The 15,666-nt window shown below is 42.9% G+C and overlaps 1 protein-coding gene and 1 long non-coding RNA gene across 2 annotated transcripts in view; one reads left to right on the top strand and one right to left on the bottom strand.

Moving 5' to 3' along the window:
* LOC138976869 (THO complex subunit 5 homolog) overlaps positions 1–15,666 on the top strand; it is a 103,497-nt gene that overhangs the window by 70,384 nt on the left and 17,447 nt on the right. The window lies entirely within an intron of this gene.
* LOC138976867 (uncharacterized) lies at positions 324–4,983 on the bottom strand. Its single transcript, XR_011459199.1, has 3 exons — positions 2,938–4,983; positions 1,856–1,950; positions 324–1,685 (listed from the first exon to the last, which is right to left on the bottom strand). It is a non-coding gene; the product is annotated as an uncharacterized lncRNA (long non-coding RNA).

The following is a 15,666-nucleotide window of genomic DNA, read 5'->3' on the forward strand; positions in this document are numbered from 1 at the left end:
GCGCACGATAAAGATCCTAGGGTCACAGCGAAAGCCTCAGGCCTTGGAAACACGAATACATGCATGCAAAAATATGAAGCCCGGGTGTCCGTTCGGCCAACAGCCAATAAAGTAACCATTTCAGCACTGACCCAAGACGACCCAACCCGGTCCCTAGCTCATTTCAGGTCTCCTCTAGCAGCCGGCAGCCAGCGGTCTACACCCCTCCCCCCCCCCCCCCCCCTGCATTTTTATTTTTTATTTTCATACAAAGCCGGATTTTTTCCTTGTAACATGCCCCTAATGGCTTTGCCGTGAGGGCGTAAAACTTACATTTTCTTTTTCTGGACAGTGGTGTGTCCCTCGACGTTGAGTGAAATTACCTTGAAGATGTGGGTCGTTTACTTCTCCTGTCTCCTTTCCTTGTGTTGAACATCAGAACTTCGGAAACTGACGACACTGACTTCTGCTTGTTGCTGATCTCCGTCAAAGTCGAACCAGACACGTTTCCATGCATTATCATACCTGTGAGTGCACGCAGACTTTCGGGAACAACGTCTGCTGAGGCCTTAACAGTACCGTCAAAACAATAGTCTTTGGAAAGGATATCTTTACGGACAATCTGTGCGGCACGTGCAAGATGAAATGCGTCATCATCTAATGTTCTTGCAAAATTCAGCAAACTGCTGACGTCTGTATCGAAAATAAGGACAGTTTCTTTCCCTTGCCTTTGAGCTTGCAGATTTGGCACCATATGAAGAAGTCTTTCTTTGAGTCTTGTTGTATGAACCTTTTTGTTATATGAACAGTGCAGCTCACGAAACTGGCTGTCATACACTTTGCACAGTTCAGACATTTTGAACAGTGACATGGACTTGCTTTCTCTCTCTTCTTCAATGAAAGAAAGGAGTTGACTTAACACTGTTAACTCATTTTGTTCGTGTGCGTCATTAATTCCCCGTTCTTCTAAGGCTTTTTTAGATTTATTGTACAAAGTCAACTTGCAAGATGAATGATATTTGGCGTCCAAGGCATGCATATCCCCCTCTGATAATTTTCCCAAGAGTGATCGGTCCTGCACAATCTCTGCATATTCACGAATTGTTTGGTCGATGGTAAATGTACATGCGTTCACAAGTTTTTCAGAAGTACCATCTTTTCCGCATCACGGTCACACACAGGTCCTATCGTCCTCCTTGTTTTGACGGGGCTGTGCAGTTCTTTCTGGTCATTATCTTCTTCTTTCCAGTATCTCTTCTCAGCACGAGCAACTTTCTGGTTATCAAATTTGTTCCTGCAGGTTCTGTGCCATACAGCTTTTTTCTCTTCAAAGGTTGTCTTCATATCATTACATTGTTCAAGGAGATCCTTGTTCAAAACAAACACAGACGAATCCCCAAGGGCTTCAAGTTTCAAAATATTGTCGACGACACGACCGTACCCAGTCTGCACGCCAGCTTTGGCAAATGTTGATTGTGTCGGATTTACTCATTTTTCTTCTGTTTCTGTTTGGCATATCGCACATAAAGACCAGTCGACCAGGGCACGGGCCTCCAACATTGATGGGTGTGAATTACCTTCATGAACCGCTTCTTCTGAAGACTCCTCTTGTGTTGGCAGTGGTCTGGGATCCAAGCTTTTTTCCTGGACAGATTCCGGGAGATTGTGAGGGTCCAGGGAAGTCTCTGCATCCAGGATGAGATAACCTAATGAAAACAAACAAGGGCAATAAATCAACTTAATCAAACACACACACACACACACACACACACACACACACACACAAACACACACACACACACACACACACACACACCTAATACACAAGCGAGCAGGCATATCCCCCCCCCCCCCCCTTCACCCTTTCGCCTCATACCTTCGCGAACCGTGTCTTCAGAAGACGTTCCTTGTTTTGGCAGTGGTCTTGAATCCATGCTTTCTCTTGACTGATGCAAGGGTCAGGAAACGTCTCTGTATCCAGAGTGATAAAACCGAATCAAATACAGACAAACAAAGAAATAAATCACATGAAAGACAATGCTGTATGCGACTTAACTACCCCCCCCCCCCCCACACACACACACACATAAAAACACACACATGCACACATACATTCTCTTTCTCTCTCTCTCTCTCTTTCTCTCTCTCTCTCTCTCTCTCTCTACACACCCACACAGGCACGCACACGGCACACACACATACGCACACACTAACACACACAAACACAGACACGCACGCACACACACACACACACACACACACACACACACACACGTACCAACACGCATGGCTAGAATATTAGGTTACATTAGATAATTATGTGACATGATCCGTCTACGGCTCTGTGCAGCGAATGAGAGAACCCAGTAGTGACCGCACGCAAAACGCACGTGGATTGAATGAAGCATGCACTTCAAATGTCTGTGTTTTCTTATGTCGTACCGATTTCTGTACATGCAATAACATCATCAAGATTCAAGAGTTAATTACCAATTACCTACATATCGAAGATGTACAAAATTCAATTTGATTTCTGACTGTCAGGGCCACCTAAAAACGAAAGCAAGGTAAACACGAACAGATCTAAACAGCAAGGCGTTTCCAAGATTTTGTGTCAACAAATAGTGTTGAAACAGTGTTACAGACAATAGCCGCTGCTTTCACAGGAACTCTTATTTTCCCAGGACGATCGTAGACTGGAACCATCTACAGGACGATCAAGTTCTGGCAGGATCTATGGAGATCTTTAAATCTGATCTCCACCCAGTTTAGGACTTATTTATATGCGCACCTCCCTTCCGTCGATCAAATGACAGAAGTGGTTTTTCAACGTGACACAGATACAGATCTGGCATTCATTGCAATCACTTTCGCGCCCCCCTCACCCCCTCCCGTCTACCCTCCCCCCCCCCCCCTCCCCATTAAAAACATGTATACATGTAACTGAAAGCATCTTACCGTTTACTCGAAGGTCGTGGGTGCAAAATATATAGCAGGCGCCTTCATTCTGCAAACTCAAACGCCATGCTGTTGTTCTTCAAGCAGACGACAAGTATTCCGCGCAAAGCGATACGTCTAAAATCTGATTGGCTAATATTCCCAAGGTCGCGGATAACTCGTGTTGGAGTTATCTCCCGCACTGCGTTGTTTACCTTCGAAACGATTTTTATTTAATTAATTTTTTCACCCTTTCATACTTGCTGGATGACTTGTGTCATCCTCTTAATCGATTCTTTGTACTTTTATGTGCAATTGCTGAGAAAACTACAATTTGTTCAATGATTTGCAGTATTGTGGTGTATTCTTGCCACGAGTCCCCAGACTATATGGAGATTCTCCACATGGTCCTGGTTGCATTTCCGCAAGCACAAGTGGCTCAAAACCTTCTCATCTTGAATCAGCTTTGTGCTCAGCATCGCCAGGCTCTTCAATGCCAGCATCCAGCCAGTGTGACTCGGAATCTTTCTTTCCTTTCCATTGACCACAAACTTCCCACTTGCTACAAAGTTGAAAAAAGTGGCAAATCTCTCCTGATCAGCTTCAAACTGCCTACGTGTGACTGCTTTCTTTCCAGGCGGAGCACCCAGGGAGTGTGAGTCAACAAAATCCCACATGGCATTAACAGTCTCCACGAAGCAAGCCGTTTCTAATGCCTCAACTGGAAGCTTTTTCTTGGAGACATATAGTTTCAGGGCTGCAGCAACAGAATGCGAGAAGATCTGACATGCCAGCAAAACTTTCATCTTTTTACCTCTGGGCAGTGTAAAGTGGCTCTCTGTCAATCTTGGGACACAACACACAGGGTTTGAACTGTCAAGTGCAAATATCGCTCCATGTGGCTGTCATTTGTTTTCCATTTAAGGAGAAGATAATGTCTTTTGACATAAAGTTGTTTCTCAGGTTTTTGATCAAGTGTAGTGGATCTGGGATGACAAAGGATTGAACATCGTCATGTAATACATATATGGATTTTCGATATCGACGTTTCTGTCTTTGATCCATTTCCACTGGGAAGGCTCTTGGTCCATCACCGGGCGAGTTCGTCTTAAGCGTGTTTGAGTGTAATGCCCTAACCTCATCATTGGCCCACAGTCATCAATAGGATGGGGGATACTACCTGGTAGATAATGCCCTAACCTCATCAGTAGGCCCAGTCATCAATAGGATGGGGGATACTACCTGGTAGATAATGCCCTAACCTCATCATTGGCCCACAGTCATCAATAGGATGGGGGATACTACCTAGTAGATAATGCCCTAACCTCATCATTGGCCCACAGTCATCAATAGGATGGGGGATACTACCTGGTAGATAATGCCCTAACCTCATCATTGGCCCACAGTCATCAATAGGATGGGGGATACTACCTGGTAGATAATGCCCTAACCTCATCAGTAGGCCCACAGTCATCAATAGGATGGGGGATACTACCTGGTAGATAATGCCCTAACCTCATCAGTAGGCCCACAGTCATCAATAGGATGGGGGATACTACCTGGTAGATAATGCCCTAACCTCATCAGTAGGCCCACAGTCAGAGCTGGCGTCAATAGGATGGGGGATACTACCTGGTAGATAATGCCCTAACCTCATCAGTAGGCCCACAATCGTCAATAGGATGGCGGATACTACCTGGTAGATAATGCCCTAACCTCATCAGTAGGCCCACAGTCAGCGCAGGCGTCAATAGGATGGGGGATACTACCTGGTAGATAATGCCCTAACCTCATCAGTAGGCCCACAATCGTCAATAGGATGGGGGATACTATAACCTGGTAGATAAAAAGCGCTGGCGCTGGACCCGAGTACTCTTCAGACTGGCTCGCTCCGCCAGTATGAAAGTTTTTGTCTTGTGCACGTGGATTAAAAAAAAATTTTTTTTTTATTTATTTTACACAATTAAAAAAATTATTAGAGTAAAATAAAACATCAAAACGTTCATAATAAACAATAGTAAACAAGAATTAAAAAAAAGAAAAAAAAGAAAAATAGACCGCCCATGCCGGGAATCGAAATTTTTTAATTGTGTAAAATAAATTTTAAACAAATTTCTTAAATCCAAGTGATTTAAAAAAAAAAATTATTATTTATTTTACACAATTAAAAAAAATTATTAGGGTAAAATAAAACATTAAAATTTTGGATCACTTGGATTTAAAAATTATTAGAGTAAGATAAAACATTAAAATGTTCATAATAAACAATAGTAAACAAGAATTAAAAAAAAAAAAAAAAAAAAAAATTGACCGCCCATACCGGGAATCGAACCCGGATCACTTTGGCCATAGACGAATCGCTTTCCACCCGGATCACTTGGATTAAAAAAAAATAAAAAAATAAAACATTTTTTTTTCACATTTAAAAAAATTATTAGAGTAAAATTAAACATTAAAACGTTCATAATAAACAATAGTAAACAAGAATTTAAAAAAAATAAAATAAAATAAAACAAGAAATTCCTATGAGGTAGGAAAAACACCCGCGTCAAAGGGAAATAACCTTCTCAGTTGGTGGCAGTGACTGAGTGAGAATGGTTATTTCCCTTTGACCATTAAGATGTCCCTCTCTAAGTCCTTGTATAATTTTAATCCACCAATAACTCCCTAACCGTGAGTTTGACTGGTCCCAATTTTTGTAAGGACCGTCTCAGGAATGTATAGAACCTGTTCACCAAGTTTGGTGACGATCGGTCCGTTCATTCTTGAGATCTATATGCGAACACAAACAAACAAACAAACAAACAAACACATCGAGCGAAACCTATACACACCCCTATACCGGGGTTGTAAAAATAGACGCCCATGCCGGGAATCGAACCCGGATCACTTTGGCCACCAAGCCACTAACTCTGACAATTTTCCCAGTGAACTCAAATGCCTAGGGTGCTAAAATTAGGTCGCCCAGCACGCGAAGTGCACACACACATACACACATACACACACACACACAAACACACACACACACACACATACACACACACACACAAACAGTAACACTAACACATGTGCACAAAATGAACACACCTGTACACACACGCACCGCGCGCAAACGACAGATCCTGCAGCAGACGACAGATCTGCAGCAGACGACTCTCTCTCTTTCAGTCTCACCGAGACCAAAATAATCCCCACCCGCTGGTTGGCTTGGAAATCACGCTTTTCTCGTCACTGGGTGACGTCTTTCGCTGTTCTATCAGCTCAATGGCTGGCTGTCGCTCCGATTGAATTCGTCCAACCGTCAAGAACTTTTGTGTTTTTGGGGGCATTTAGGTCCCAGGTAACATTATGAAGTTTTAATACGATCAATCGGACCTATTATCAAGTTAGTGTATCAACTTTTGAACGAACTGCGCCCAGTAGTTTCCCAGCAATAAGCTGTTAAGTCGAGACAGACAGACAGACACACACACAATTAAAGTCTGCTGGACCCTCCTACTGCGTACTCGGGGATAATGCCCTAACCTCATCAGTAGGCCCACAGTCAGCGCAGGCGTCAATAGGATGGGGAGTACACCCTGGTAGATAATGCCCTAACCTCATCAGTAGGCCCACAATCGTCAATAGGATGGGGGATACTACCTGGTAGATAATGCCCTAACCTCATCAGTAGGCCCACAGTCAGCGCAGGCGTCAATAGGATGGGGAGTACACCCTGGAAGATAATGCCCTAACCTCATCAGTAGGCCCACAGTCATCAATAGGATGGGGGATACTACCTGGTAGATAATGCCCTAACCTCATCAGTAGGCCCACAGTCATCAATAGGATGGGGGATACTACCTGGTAGATAATGCCCTAACCTCATCAGTAGGCCCACAATCGTCAATAGGATGGGGGATACTACCTGGTAGATAATGCCCTAATCACATTACTTGATTCAGTCACTTGGCAATGAATATTGTCAAGTCTCAAAGAATAATATCACGATTTAGTGACATGAACCAGAAAGTTCACTCAGTGGATAACCTTCAGATGTAAACACATCACTTAATCATTTGTCTTTGTCTCCCAAGTAACACTTCCCTTCAAACACAAGCACAACAATGTTTCCTTGAATCAAACACTCACTAATTATCACATCAAACCACCAGCAACCATCAGAGAATAACTTCTGATATTTTCTTACCAACCAAGATTTGTTGTCAGTCCAGTGTGCGTACCATCTATCAGAGCTCATAGCCCTAAAGATCTTTTTTTCTAAGGGAAGTTACTCTGTTATACCTACTCTCTGCTTATAGTGGTGGTCTATTTCTGGTGCTGTCGGATTTCTGTAATCTGCCAAAACAGATCGATTGTTAATTTTCCACAATCAAGAATAACAAAACAAGCAAGGATATTATAATTTTATAATCATTCTGATATTATTATTACAAGACAAATTCTTTTGCGACTCGCACAATCTTGATGTAGAGACTGACGTTAACGCCTACTTGTCGGAATTTCCTTCACTGCCCCATAATTATATGTATGTCTGTCCCACCATAAAGTAGACATAACCAAGCTAAGAAAAGGTAACTCTTTTTTTTCTGAGACCATATGTGTGCTCTCCAACTCTTGCTGAAGAGCTTCAAGTTATTTTTCTAAAGGGAAGTAACTCCGATTTTACTCGCATGTGAAGTCTACATTCCTCAAAATGTTAGTGGAACCATGTTTTGTTACTTGGCTGTTACAATTGTTATACCTTATAATCTGTGCAAAGCAATAGGCGACTTGCCCTATCGGCTAGCACAGCGAAGTCGCGCGATAAATCTGCAATACCCTGCCGGGTCTTGCGAGATCTGCCTCAAACTGTGAGAGGTTGCATTTCAGTGCAGACACTTCACCTTGAAAATTGTGAATTTGCACTGTGCAGCAGTGGGCTGCAGCAATGTTAGCCGCAAGAATAAATAACCCTAAATAATCCTAAAGTTCGTCCGAAGTATCCAAGCATGGCCCGTACACAAAGGAAAGGCGATCAATTTTTTTTAACACAAGTCAGAGAACACCAGCGCTTGTGAAGCGATGGCTGAATTCTCTTTGAGGTATTTTTGCAACTTTGGTACTTGCAATCGCATGAAAATTCTGCTGTTTGGTAGCCATTGATCAGTGATTGTTCTGTATGGAAGGAACCATAACTCTTGAGAGCAAAAAATGTGCCCGCAGGGAAGTGAATCTTCCTTATCTTTCGTACCGGAGAGCTATCCAAGCGGGGTATTGTGCAAGTTGGCTATTCCATTCCCTTTACACTCTAGTATTGAATTGTGTCAGTTGTGTGTGTTTCCATTCCCTTTACACTCTAGTATTGAATTGTGTCAGTTGTGTGTGTTTCTGTGTCTGAGACACACACAGTGAGATATTTACTACATAGTGTGTAACTTCACACTCACCCAGGATTTTTACCAAATTACTTTCAATATCACCTGACAAATGTACTGTCAGGTCTCAAAAAAACCTCACATGACGGTATATGTCATTGTAGAACGACATGTGACACAAGTAGTAAAATTTAGATTAAAAGTCCCACGGTGCCATTAAGGAATTGAGTGTTTGTCCACTTTCAAAAAACAACAACAAAACATACGAAAAAAACAATTTTTCTTAAAATTAATATTAAAAGTCCTGCGGTTTTAAGCCATTAAGGACTTGAGTGTTTGTCCGCTTTCAAAAATAAAAAATAAATAAATAAAAATAAAAATAAGGAGAGGAGGGCAGTGGGTGGGGTTGAGATGATAATGCTCTGTGGAATTCGTTAAAATGAAAAGTAGTTCAGATGTTTCTTGGTAAGAATTATAAGTCTGTATTCTATATCTTGAATAACGGGTTTGTAAAATGATTTTTTTTATTCAAAACGAGTTAAAAGGTGGAACCTTTCAGGATCACCAGTAAAAGCAAATAGATGAGCAAGTAAGAGGAACACGAACAATAAATCTTAAAACTTTATACAAATAAAAGGATTAAGATGTAAGCCACGAACGCCGTGGTAAAAAAAATAAAAATATGTACAGTTTGGCGACTAGTGAGCCTAGGGTGAGGATATGTTGTCTAGAGGCTAGTCGCTAGAATCAGGAGGGATGGCGGGAGCCACTCGACCTCAAACTGAAACACGCTGATGTGATAATCTGGGCTTAGTTATACCCACAGCCCCATGTCCGAGTCCCTGACCAGTCGGCACAGCAGCAAGCTGTGTGACCAGCCTAGAGAACTGCTACTGCGCAAATAATCCTGGGGACTCGACCATGGAGCTGCATATGGTCATATAAGGTTTTAAAGGTAATTCTATTTGTAGCGCATGGAGCGAAAATGTGTTGGAATGAATAGGGTTCTCCACAATGGCAGGACTTGTTAAAGATATGAAAGCGGCAGCCGCCGGCACGGAGGCGTCTGAAGATAGTGAGGAGGTTTGTTGGGAGATCGGGGTGTAGATCGTTCATATCAATGGGTTGATAGGACAGAGATGTTACGTTCTGACTTCGAATGAGTTTACGAATTTTACTGTAGAACTCGGTTACTGAGTAGCCGATGTTAGTGTTAGCTGGGCTAGATTCTGCCGCCTCTTTGGCAGCGACATCCGCCAGTTCATTTCCCCGGACCCCTACGTGAGAGGGGACCCAGAGAAATGATACGGATGTGCCGGATGCGATTAACTGGTGACATATAAAGAGGATTTCTCTTTGTAGCTCTGCCCGATTTGATGTGTTTCGATGCAGAGCTTGTAATGAAGAGCGCGAGTCAGAGCAGAAAACTACCGCACGCGGTGTGACTGGGAGGTCATTTATAAAAGTGCATGCCATGAGCAAGGCAAATAGCTCGGCTGAGAATATGGAGATGTCTTTATTAAGAGTATATTTCCTTGAGATTTTGAGATCTGGGATCACAAAGGCGCAGCCAACGCTGCCGTCTGCAAATTTGGATCCGTCAGTAAAGACTTTTAAATGCTCCGAGAATTTGTAGTTTAGGGTTTCTTTTGTAACAGTAGCTAGGTAGACGGGGTTATCTTTTTTGGTAGTATTATCTTCACTGTCGTATATGATAGTAGGGGTTTCCTCAAGCCAAGGCGGGTAGGAGGGCGGGGGGACCCTGGCCAGCTCACTGATCTTCACCCCGCTATCAGCTAGAATGAAAAAACAATTTACTGATAAAAGGGGTCCTTAACGTCCTCACAGGAAATTTTCCTTTTAGGGACATGAGTTGATGATACGCTAAAAGAAGAAAGGGAGGGAAAGAAAAGGGCAAGACCAAGCAAGCCCGACCGTGATAGGACCCCGGCCCCGCTCTCCATGAATAAGGGAGGGGGGTGGGGCAATAAGAAATATACGATAAGATCCTTGTAAGAGAAATATTCATAATTTTTCCTTTATATGCGTTGACTTCCTAGGGGAAGGACCATTAAAAACATGGATTTTTAATTCAATTTTAGTTTCGTTAAGAAAAAGATAAAACTCAGGACCACCTGTTAAAAGGTTTAAAAGTGACAACATTGTGAGAAAAATATAAAGAACATGCGCAAAACGTAATACTGATCTTCTATAGGGTAGTAACATTTGGACACATCATTTCATTGACGCACGCATGAGTTGCTATGCGGCATTTGTTAATTATAAATAGGATAAAAAGACCTATCTGCGTTGTCCGTCGACCTCCCCGCCACTACAATAGTCGCAGAGGAGGCGACGTCACATTAGCAGTATTAACTGAGAGAGAAAACAGCTATCCTCTTGTTTATATTATCATGTTTTTATGTTTATTGTGTAATCCGGAAACAGGAGTTTAAAACCATCAGGGGAAAAAAAAAAAAAAAAGTCTTTTATTTAAGTACTTTCTTTCAAGCCACTGAACGCCATTTCCATTCAAATACATAACACAACAATACGTCACTGATTCAAATAGACACTGATGTTCACCCCAAACAAAGAGCAACCACTTGCAAATCATTGCAATTACCTTTTTGAGACAAGACATTTTCTCTATCCTATTTGTGCACTACCTAACCATAATTCAAGTGCTTCTGGTTATTTTTTTTTCTAAGGGAAATGACTCTGCTATTTTACTCACTTACTTTTTCAATGGTGCACCTTACTTCCCCTGACAGATATTGACAACAACACTTTGTTGAACACAAGTTTTTAGAAAAAGAAGTTTGTTCACAACTACTTCCAACAAAACATAAGCTTTGTCATACTAAATAGTCTTTAAAATAAAAATTAAAAAGTTGTGTAAATCTTCTTCATGTATCATGTATGATCGTTTTCACCCCGCCATTCAGGCCACGCAAGCTGATTTTGGGGGCAACATACTGGGTATTTTCATGTTCCTGTAACCCACCAAACTCTGTCCTAGATTACAGCATCTTGGTCTTGTGCATCAGGTATCAGAGTAAATGCGCTCCTTGATTAAGCCCAAAGTCATTCTTTTTACCAACAACTCTGTCCTAGATTACAGCATCTTGGTCTTGAGCATCAGGTATCAGAGTAAATGCGCTCCTTGATTAAGCCCAAAGTCATTCTTTTTACCAAAAACTCAGTGCTAAAGCTCGTGCGGCCAACTGGTCAAAGTATATTTCGCATAGTCAACTTGGCCCAGTCAAGGACAGGCTTAACACTATTTGTGACTCAGGCAGACATAGTCAACTTGGCCCAGTCAAGGACAGGCTTAACACTATTTGTGACTCAGGCAGACATAGTCAACATGGCCCAGTCAAGGACAGGCTTAACACTATTTGTGACTCAGGCAGACAGTCAACTTGGCCCAGTCAAGGACAGGCTTAACACTATTTGTGACTCAGGCAGACAGTCAACTTGGCCCAGTCAAGGACAGGCTTAACACTATTTGTGACTCAGGCAGACATAGTCAACTTGGCCCAGTCAAGGACAGGCTTAACACTATTTGTGACTCAGGCAGACATAGTCAACTTGGCCCAGTCAAGGACAGGCTTAACACTATTTGTGACTCAGGCAGACATAGTCAACTTGGCCCAGTCAAGGACAGGCTTAACACTATTTGTGACTCAGGCACACCTGCCAACCTGTGTCAAGCCTCAAGTCAAGTGTTGCAATGTGGATTTTTTTTTTCAGCGTAGCAAAGGGTGTTTGAGTGGCATTTATTAAAATGTATCCCCACATCCACATCTATGCCATCTTGCACAAGAAAAGACATTTTTCATGAAAGTTTCATGACAATGCAGGACATAAAATGCCCTTTAGAGAGTATCTGCAGTACCACCTTTCAGTATAGACTGTTGTATGACCTATTTTATGACTGCCACACGCAATGGAAGGTAGAAATGAGTACCAGGACTCTCAACAAGAGGAAACTGTTAGCATGCTTGTGCTGATTTGTTTAAGCGTAGCAATCTTGAGTTTGGCATAGCAGCGTAGTAATTGCTCTTAAAACATAGCATGCTTGTGATGATTTGTTTAAGTGTAGCAATCTTTAGTTTGGCATAGCAGCGTAGTAATTGCTCTTAAAACGTAGCATGCTTGTGCTGATTTGTTTAAGTGTAGCAATCTTTAGTTTGGCATAGCAGCGTAGTAATTGCTCTTAAAACATAGCATGCTTGTGATGATTTGTTTAAGCGTAGCAATCTTTAGTTTGGCATAGCAGCGTAGTAATTGCTCTTAAAACGTAGCATGCTTGTGATGATTTGTTTAAGCGTAGCAATCTTTAGTTTGGCATAGCAGCGTAGTAATTGCTCTTAAAACGTAGCATGCTTGTGATGATTTGTTTAAGTGTAGCAATCTTTAGTTTGGCATAGCAGCGTAGTAATTGCTCTTAAAACGTAGCATGCTTGTGCTGATTTGTTTAAGTGTAGCAATCTTTAGTTTGGCATAGCAGCGTAGTAATTGCTCTTAAAACATAGCATGCTTGTGATGATTTCTTTAAGTGTAGCAATCTTTAGTTTGGCATAGCAGCGTAGTAATTGCTCTTAAAACATAGCATGCTTGTGATGATTTGTTTAAGCGTAGCAATCTTTAGTTTGGCATAGCAGCGTAGCAATTGCTCTTAAAACATAGCATGCTACGCCGAAAGCGTAGCATTTGGCAGTTATACTCAGTCCGTCCCACTGCAAACCTTTCTTCATGAGCCCTTACCTGAGCCTCTCTCTAACACAGCGCAGAACAGTAAGTCGTTACGGCTGACGAAGCCCCCCTCCACCACCCGCTTGGCATGGGGCAGCCCTTCAAGGTCATCCAAGGTTATTCGCTTCAAAGACGACAGGCGTGAGACGATCTTGGCTGGAAACTTCTTGATGACTGATCCGCTGAGGGGTACGACGCCTTGCTCTGTGTACATAGATAGGCCATTCAATCATTTGTTAACATTGGACAAGAAGACTCCCTCCCTAAAAGATTTTCTCGGAGTTTTGTCAGTCTTAAACGGGGTCCACAACACTGAAAGATTACTAAACCACTGACTAACATCATCCTCCCCCAAACAATAACAGTAAAACCTGCGAGCAAAGGACACCCTTGGGGAACCTTGCCACTGTCCTTTGTACAAAGGTGTCCTTTCTTTTGAATATGAATGCGCAGACATTTTTTGGGAAGAAAAAACACAGCCAAATAGTTTTATTCTAAACTGTGCATTACATGTAGTCATACAGAAAGTGACAAAGAAAACAAGTTCAACATGCAACATGTATGTACAAAACCAGAATCAGTCTGGCTTGGTTCAGACGCACATCTTCAGAATGCTACTCAAGTTCATGACAGCTGTCAGCATTTCAGGGTGAACGGAGAACGAGCGAGAGAGAGAACGAGCGAGAGAGAGAGAGAGAGAGAGAGAGAGAGAGAGAGAGAGAGAGAGAGAGAGAGAGAGAGAGAGAGAGAGAGAACGACTGAGCGAGAGAGAGAGAGAGAGAACGGAGAACGAGCGATAGCGAGAACGAGCAAGAGAGAGAGAGAGAACGACTGAGCGAGAGAGAGAGAGGACGAGCGAGAGAGAGAACGAGCGAGAGAGAGAAAGAGGTGCAATCGGTTTCTTATCTGAAGCAATGGGCCATTCACGGGAATATTCTTTGATCGAGCTCTCGAAAACCACTCGAAGAGTTCGCCGTTCAATTTCTTTATCACATCGACTCTTTCTTGTAAAGTCAGAAATTTCCGTTTTGACATGATGAGACCGCGATCGACGAAGGATGAGACGAAGATGCATCACAGTACAGAAAGTAGAAACCCTAACTTGTTTTTGTTTGTGAGTTCAGTTTAATTCACGGCATCGACCAATGAGCGTGCACCATACAAAAAATCAATCTTTCAAGTGCTGTCGTTGGCTTACAAAATAAGCTTCTCGCGCGTTCACATCGCCAGCGAGAATTTGCAGAACCAAGATGGCGGACCGTTGTTGACAGGTAACAAACCAAATCGGGACCAAAAAAGAGTGTCCGCGTCCGCGCCTTTGAGGTGTCCGCTCTTTTAAGGTGTTTTTGAGTGTAAAATACATCCGTCCTCACTTGAAGTGTCCGTTATGCAAAGGTGTCCGCCGAATTAAGGGTCCGCTGGATGCAGGTTTTACTGTAACAAGAGATGAAATCATATTACAGGCAAAAGGCGTATCTAGCCTGCAGGCCTTACACAGAGGACCCCCCCCCCCATTTTAAACACTCCAATTCAACACTTCCTCCCTTTAACCCCCTGTTTTCCAAGACGTTTTGTTGACAACCTGTGTAACCTGACCCCCATTTTAAAACTCCTTCCTTTTTAAGACCTGATCTTCTCAGATTGTTGGAGGTGTGAAAGGGGGTTCCCCTGTGTATAAAGATGGTCCTCTTAACTCAACCAACCAACCAACCAACCAACCAACCAACCAACCTGCCGGCATGAGGTCCACTGTGTATAAAGATGGTCCTCTTAACTGAACCAACCAACCAACCAACCTGCCGGCATGAGGTCCACTGTGTATAAAGATGGTCCTCTTAACTCAACCAACCAACCAACCAACCAACCAACCTGCCGGCATGAGGTCCACTGTGTATAAAGATGGTCCTCTTAACTGAACCAACCAACCAACCTGCCGGCATGAGGTCCACTGTGTATAAAGATGGTCCTCTTAACTGAACCAACCAACCAACCAACCAACCTGCCGGCATGAGGTCCACTGTGTATAAAGATGGTCCTCTTAACTGAACCAACCAACCAACCAACCAACCTGCCGGCATGAGGTCCACTGTGTATAAAGATGGTCCTCTTAACTGAACCAACCAACCAACCAACCAACCAACCTGCCGGCATGAGGTCCACTGTGTATAAAGATGGTCCTCTTAACTGAACCAACCAACCAACCAACCAACCAACCAACCAACCAACCTGCCGGCATGAGGTCCACTGTGTATAAAGATGGTCCTATTAACTGAACCAACCAACCAACCAACCTGCCGGCATGAGGTCCACTGTGTATAAAGATGGTCCTATTAACTGAACCAACCAACCAACCTGCCGGCATGAGGTCCACTGTGTATAAAGATGGTCCTCTTAACTCAACCAACCAACCAACCAACCAACCTGCCGGCATGAGGTCCACTGTGTATAAAGATGGTCCTCTTAACTGAACCAACCAACCAACCTGCCGGCATGAGGTCCACTGTGTATAAAGATGGTCCTCTTAACTGAACCAACCAACCAACCTGCCGGCATGAGGTCCACTGTGTATAAAGATGGTCCTCTTAATAACAACTGTGTGAATGGTGCTATACTGAATGAAAGAGTGTGACAT

This window comes from Littorina saxatilis, linkage group LG9 (assembly GCF_037325665.1).
Source record: "Littorina saxatilis isolate snail1 linkage group LG9, US_GU_Lsax_2.0, whole genome shotgun sequence".
NCBI lineage: Eukaryota > Metazoa > Mollusca > Gastropoda > Littorinimorpha > Littorinidae > Littorina > Littorina saxatilis.